General features: G+C 37.5%; 1 pseudogene; it reads right to left on the bottom strand.

The window, feature by feature from the left end:
- Window positions 1-4,353: 4,353 nt before the first annotated feature.
- LOC116685022 (UPF0606 protein KIAA1549L-like) lies at window positions 4,354-5,854 on the bottom strand (annotated as a pseudogene).
- Between the last annotated feature and the right edge of the window lie 1,250 nt (window positions 5,855-7,104).

The following is a 7,104-nucleotide window of genomic DNA, read 5'->3' as shown; positions in this document are numbered from 1 at the left end:
AATAAACTGCTCAGTTAGTGTGATGGCTTAGGATGATGTTTCTGCATTTGGCCCTGAGTAAGTGTTCTAGTTTTTTTCCAATTTCTTTTCCACTATGTTGTAAGAAGAAAAGAAATGTAAAGCCCTTCTGTGGGCCACCACAGTTTTTTACGTTTTCATGTTTTAAAATTTTTCTTTTGAGGAAATTTCTCTTGCAGACACTAATTTGTATTTTATGTTATAATGAAAACATGAACAGAGTGGAGATTTCAGTTCATTTTCCTGCAACAATGCTCAACACTCAAAAGTTGGACTTGTTGGGTTTTTTATAAAAGTCCTTATTGTCTTTTCAGCAGATTTTCATGTGTAATATTTAAGTTTGACTGGCCAATTCTCATGTAGATACTTTGCAGATATTAGTTTGCTTAAATTAGTGAAATTTAGCAATGTCTGTAAACTCAAGTACCTTGGCAATAGAGCAGTAAAAAGAATGTAGCTCAAACTTAATAAAATAAGTTCAACCAACATTCTTATAGTTCTCTTAATTAATGTTTTCCAGTCCACATTGCTCGATATAGAAATTGAGTCAACAAATCGCGAGTTGTATCAATTATTCAATCCATGTTGAGTAACTTGATTCACAGTTGTGGGCAACTTGATGATAAATTCAACCAACATCTCAAAGTTATCGCAAATATATTTTCAAGTCTAACTTACTTGATACAGAAAGTTGAGTCAACCGACTGCTTGCTGTATGAACTCGTGTTTGAAGGTGTAATAACCTTGATGCTATAAGTTGACTCAAATAACTCAGTCAAAGCAACAAGATGACTTTACGTAGTTAGTTGGGTCAATAATCTTTTTTTACAGTGTATGATGAGAGCATCTTTGCGTTGTGTCAGAGTGAGCTAAATAAAACCCATTAGGAAAACATAAAGTCTAGTCAGCAGAACACCAATCCTCTTTAGTGATGCTGTTTTTAAGTAGTATTATGGAAAAAAGCTGTGGCATTATGCATTGACTCAAAAAAGACAACTAATCTTGGTGGGTAATAGAAGATTACAACACCATTCAACAAGCTCAGTTATTTTTAATGTATGATTGTTTTGACCACGGTTAACAACTCTGTGCTAACCCACAAACTCATCAGTAATGTTAACTGTATAGACAACTAATCACATCCACAGTCAGCCCCCAGCCAGCTAGCAACCATCCCAATCCGCACTTCTTAACTCCAGTTCTGAGGACGCTACCGGCAGTTTACTGAACCGTCAGGAAACAGATCCAGGCACACGAGTCAGAACAGCGGCCATTTTACGTTACACCTTCACTTTTAGCCATCTTTAGAGTTAGCTAATTTAGCAGAGAAAACAGGAATAAGACACCAAAAGGACTAATACTAAATAAAATTAATTTAAAAGATGTAGTCGCATTGGATCTGGACAGGAAGGATAACTGGGAGTTGGAAGGGGTGTGTCGCGATTCTGCCTTCTCACTCCGTGAAACAGGTTCATGGAGTGTCACAATATCGGTTTTATTTTCCATATCTTTACAGCCATATAACCAATGCATCATCATTCTTGCTGGTGAGCTGTGAGCTCTGTTATTGTTAGGTCTCCCCTCTCCTGTCTTTCTCTCTGTGTATTTTTTTTATTTTTCTTTGGTCCTGGGATGCTTTCCAATGTCCCAGTGTATTGTTTTGTTAATTGTTCAAATATAATAAATGAAAAAATATTTAATCCAAAAAACAAATGCATCATAATTTCCCAGCGTCTCTCTGAGAAAATGGCTTGGAGGTACATCAAGTGAATGATTATCATATCTCTGACTTTAATATGTTGGGCATGCACCTTTATTTGTGGGTTAGACAATGCTAGCCAAGTCTTAAAAGTACAGTGCCTTGCGAAAGTATTCGGCCCCCTTGAACTTTTCAACCTTTTGACACATTTCAGGCTTCAAACATAAAGATATAACATTTTTATTTTTTGTGAAGAATCACCAACAAGTGGGACACAATTGTGAAGTGGAACGAAATCTATTGGATATTTTAAACTTTTTAAGCAAATAAAAAAATGAAAAGGGTGCGTGCAAAAGATTCGGCCCCTTTACTTTCAGTGCAGCAAACACACTCCAGAAGTTCAGCGAGGATCTCTGAATGATCCAATGTTGTCCTAAATGACTGATGGTGATAAATAGAATCCCCTGTGTGTGATCAAGTCTCTGTATAAAAGCACCTGCTCTGTGATAGTCTCAGGGTTCTGTTGAAAGCGCAGAGAGCATCATGAAGACCAAGGAACCCACCAGGCAGGTCCGTAATACTGTTGGAGAAGTTTAAAGCCGGATTAGGATACAAAAAGATTTCCCAAGCTTTAAACATCCCAAGGAGCAATGTGCAAGCGATCATTTTGAAATGGAAGGAGTATCAGACCACTGCAAATCTACCAAGACCTGGCCGTCCCTGTAAACTTCAGCTCAGACAAGGAGAAGACTGATCAGAGATGCAGCCAAGAGGCCCATGATCACTCTGGATGAACTGCAGAGAACTACAGCTGAGGTGGGGAGGTCTGTCCATAGGACAACAATCAGTCGTACACTGCACAAATCTGGCCTTCATGGAAGAGTGGCAAGAAGAAAGCCATTTCTCAAAGATATCCATAAAAAGTCTTGTCTAAAGTTTGCCACAAGCCACCTGGAGACACACCAAACATGTGGAAGAAGGTGCTCTGGTCAGATGATGAAACCAAAATCGAACTTTTTGGCCACAATGCAAAACGATATGTTTGGCGTAAAAGCAACACAGCTCATCACCCTCAACACACCATCCCACTGTCAAACATGGTGGGGGCAGCATCCTGGTTGGGCCTGTTTCTTCAGCAGGGACAGGGACAGGGTAAAAATTGAGGGGAAGATGGATGCAGCCAAATACAGGACCGTTCTGGATGAAAACCTGTTGGAGTCTGCAAAAGACCTGAAACTGGGACGGAGATTTATCTTCCAACAAGACAATGATCCCAAACATACAGCAAAATCTACAAAGGAATGGTTCACAAATAAACGTATCCAGGTGTTAGAATGGCCAAGTCAAAGTCCAGACCTGAATCCAATCGAGAATCTGTGGAAAGAACTGAAACTGCTGTTCACAAACGCTCTACATCCAACCTCACTGAGCTCGAGCTGTTTTGCAAGGAAGAATGGGCAAGAATTTCAGTCTCTCGATGTGCAAAACTGATAGAGACATACCCCAAGCGACTTGCAGCTGGAATCGCAGCAAAAGGTGGCTCTACAAAGTATTAACGCAAGGGGGCCGAATAATTTTGCACGCACCACTTTAAAATATCGAATAGATTTCGTTCCACTTCAAAATTGTGTCCCACTTGTTGGTGATTCTTCACAAAAAATAAATTTTTTATGTCTTTATGTTTGAAGCCTGAAATGTGTCAAAAGGTTGAAAAGTTCAAGGGGGCCAAATACTTTTGCAAGGCACTGTAAAGCCATAAGGGCCAAGCAACTCTTTGTTGCTGTGACTGATCAGAAATTAGCAAGTAGCAATTGATTAAATGTTTACGAGCAGGGATCCAGCTGCTGCTACTTAAATATCCAGTTCCCTAGTGACCTCACTTGCAAATTTGCATATGAAAATACGTACGTGCCCTTTCATTGTATGAAAAGCACTGTGATTATCAGACTTGTTTGAATTAAACAGAATTAAATACAATAAAAGTATGTTCACTGGTATAAAAATACTATTAATTGCTATCAAGTTAATTGGAGGTCTGAACTCTAGAAAGTCAATTCACCAAAATTTCAAAAAAACTAATTTTCTCACTTACCTGTACTGGTATCTAACTATGCAGATACTTTTTTTTTTTTTTTTTAAGTTTTAGATATATATTTGTGATATGTACTATCGAGATCTAATATAACGGAGAGGTGAATGTAATTTGCTTTTGGTGGTCACACAATTTAAAATTTGCATTTGAAAAATTCAATTTATTGGGGTGTACCTTTGGAATACTCTGTGGAGCTTTTGATTGCTGGTAGTGCTATGGATCAATGTTTTTATGAGGTGGTGCCCATTTTGTTTGCATGCTATGTGGGTACCATTTTGTTTGCATCTCTATATTTGCTATTCAAAATATTCAAGAATAGGCTTTGAAAACTCATTTAGCTTTCTAGTATATACATAATGCATCTTGGTGAGAAACACTAAATGTAAAGAAAACTGCACAGAGCACAGAGCACATTTAATGAGAACAAGGCTGTGAAGGCAGAAGGCAGCAGAGAGAGCTGAGATCACACTCAATATACTGAACGTTAATTAGATTTATGTCATCACCACAGCTTTCTCCAAGGACCTTAAGGTGCATTGTGGTTTTACTTACGCTCAGCAATGATCATGGGTGGGTAGTAGAACAGAAAGTATCCAACCAGCTCGGCGGTCAGCTGGTTGAGAAGGCCGCTGGAGATCGTCCCGTTGAGAATGGCACCCTGGTTCTTCACCACATACACCAGTGAGACTGATGGAGAGCCTGGGTCCTGGGATACACTTGGATCTGAGGTTAAAAACATTTTTGTTCAATATGCAAATGATTATTCAAACAACACATAAACAGGCAGCAGTGGTTAATTGACACATTTACAAAGAAATATCTAACGGTATCATGCCAAATGTCTATGAATGCATAACATAGCTCTAGAGACAGTATAACACTTTGAATGAAATGTGACTGGAATCCGCATTCAGCGCAAAGTTCTACAAATACTACAGGACCCCAGGACCCCTGCCAACACCTTCGTAATAACTCTCCCCTCGGAAGAAGACTCAGGGCCATCAAAACCAAGATGCCTGTTTCCTCAACAGCCCTTACTGCAGAACAATCAAAATATTAAATGGCTCCCCAACTCAGCACCAACGTTTAAAAAACAAAACAAAGTTTGCACTTACTAATATTGTACATTAAAGCACAGACATTTTAATCTGTACAGACTGTTGATATCTTTCATCTATGGCTCTATGTAATTTTTATGTGGTGGGGGTTTTATTATGTGTTTTTTATTTCTTATTAACACACAATAATAATTAATCTTAACTGATATGTTTGATTGTCTGTTCTGACATGTGCACACTGAGGCAAAATTTAACAACAAAGTTGAATTGCAATATAAGACTGAATCTACTGATAATGAGTCTAATGATCATAGATGATGATATGACATATGAGGAATTCCCATCCGACTCCTCCATGAGTGTTATATTTCAGAGGATGAATTATGAATGGACCCTATATCTGCCTCTGCTTGCTGAGACCTACTTTATGATTATGATGGTATGTGCATGTTTATCCTGCCCTCATGACAGTATCTCGGCAGTCAAAGAGAAAGAGATGGAAAGTGAGAGAGAGAAAGATGCAGAGAACAAAAGGAGGAAAAATAGCTGAAACTGTAAACTAATGAGCTTTGATTGTTGATATTAAACATTGTAGCCATTGTCACATCCTTTAAGTGTAACCTGCTATCACACCTTTTTGACTGTTTGACTGTGTGACCTTTTATTAATAATACAGAGCAATGTTCAATGTTTTGTGTTAACTTACAGTAAAGCAGTTTCACTGTGAAAGAGCAACAGTATGATCACAATAGAACTTTATTGTTCACATTAGCCTGCATACCATGAAAAATGTATATAAGACATACTTGACTGTTTGCGTTTTGCACTAATAATACCCTTCATAAACCCATGTAGTACCTCCACAGTGAGCTGTTGTAGGTCTCCAGCACTTTGTCTTGAGCCTCGTCAAAGGCGTTCTAGCCTCTGCTCCAAAATCTGGACAAAACTGCAGGAGTAGATGTATTGTTGGGCCGACGAATCGCAGCACTGGGGAGGAGATCGAAAATTATATTTATTCGTATTGAAAGTACGGAAGCACATAGCATTCACAAAAGAAGAAAGGTAGAACCTTATCTGATTTATTAGTAATATCTCAAAATTATGAAATCAAATCTTATATTATGAGATCCGGATCTCAAAATTTGAGAAAATAGTAGTTATGAATCATCGCTAGCCTAGGCTACAGGACACAACAGTGGTAAATGGTGGCACTTTGCATTAAGAAAGACATTAAAGAAGAAAGAAAAGAAGAAGAAAGAACTATTTCGTTTTGTAAAGGACAAAAATCATATTTGTTGTTTTTGGAAGTCACACATTCTTCCAAGTGGATGCAGCTTTTGGATCAATTTGTGTGGAGATAGACTTGTATTCAGCCACGGCTCTAACCAATCTGGAGGTGTAGTGATCAGCTTAACAAGCCCTGGAAAAATTATGAATCATCGAGCTGATGAAGATGGACGCTGTTTGATGGTGGTAAGGTTGGAAGTCTATTTTTTTATGGTAACCAGTGTTTATGGCTGTAACAATAATTTACGAAACAAAAAAAACTGATATATAATATTACAAATGTGATTTACATCTCAGTAGGAGGTGACTGGAACATGACCCCAGATAGAATGCCGCCTGGGTTAAGGAAAATACATTAATTACATAGGAAAAGTTTATAATAGATAACATCTGACTGGTGCATAGAGAATTAATCCCAGGGTTAAACATAATTTATGGTTTAAGCCTAATGGTGGGAACCAAATCTAGAATGGACTATTGGTTGGTAAGGGTCATTTTGACATGTGTCGCACAAACTAAAATCTCTTTCTAACAATACCACTATCTGATAATTGTTCATGATGTAATTTTGAAACTCACAGTGAGGGAAATCAGAAGCATAGAGTTTAATTCCATAATGCTACAAAATAAAGAATATTGCATTAAGGTATATTAATTTGAGGATAATGAAAGGATGATGCAATTGAAGTAATATTGGTAAATGGGAATTACTAAATTTAAGATTAGATAATTAACATACATTTTACCACAAAATAACAGGAAAAAATGGATTGAGAAAGGAGAAAATAATTCTTTGTATTTTAGTTGTTTAGAAGAAACATAGACAACAGTGAAACTCATCACAAGCTAATGTAAATGGTCTGTACAAAGCAAAAAAAGAAAGTTTTAATTTTACTTTAAAGTGTACTCCTCAAAACATGTGGCATAAAGGTTTCTGATAAACTCAAGCA

The sequence above is a fragment of the Etheostoma spectabile genome, unplaced genomic scaffold, assembly GCF_008692095.1.
Source record: "Etheostoma spectabile isolate EspeVRDwgs_2016 unplaced genomic scaffold, UIUC_Espe_1.0 scaffold00569468, whole genome shotgun sequence".
In the NCBI taxonomy this organism is placed as follows: Eukaryota; Metazoa; Chordata; class Actinopteri; order Perciformes; family Percidae; genus Etheostoma; species Etheostoma spectabile.
Note: the sequence above shows the minus strand (reverse complement) of the source record. Positions and strands in the feature narration are given on the sequence as shown.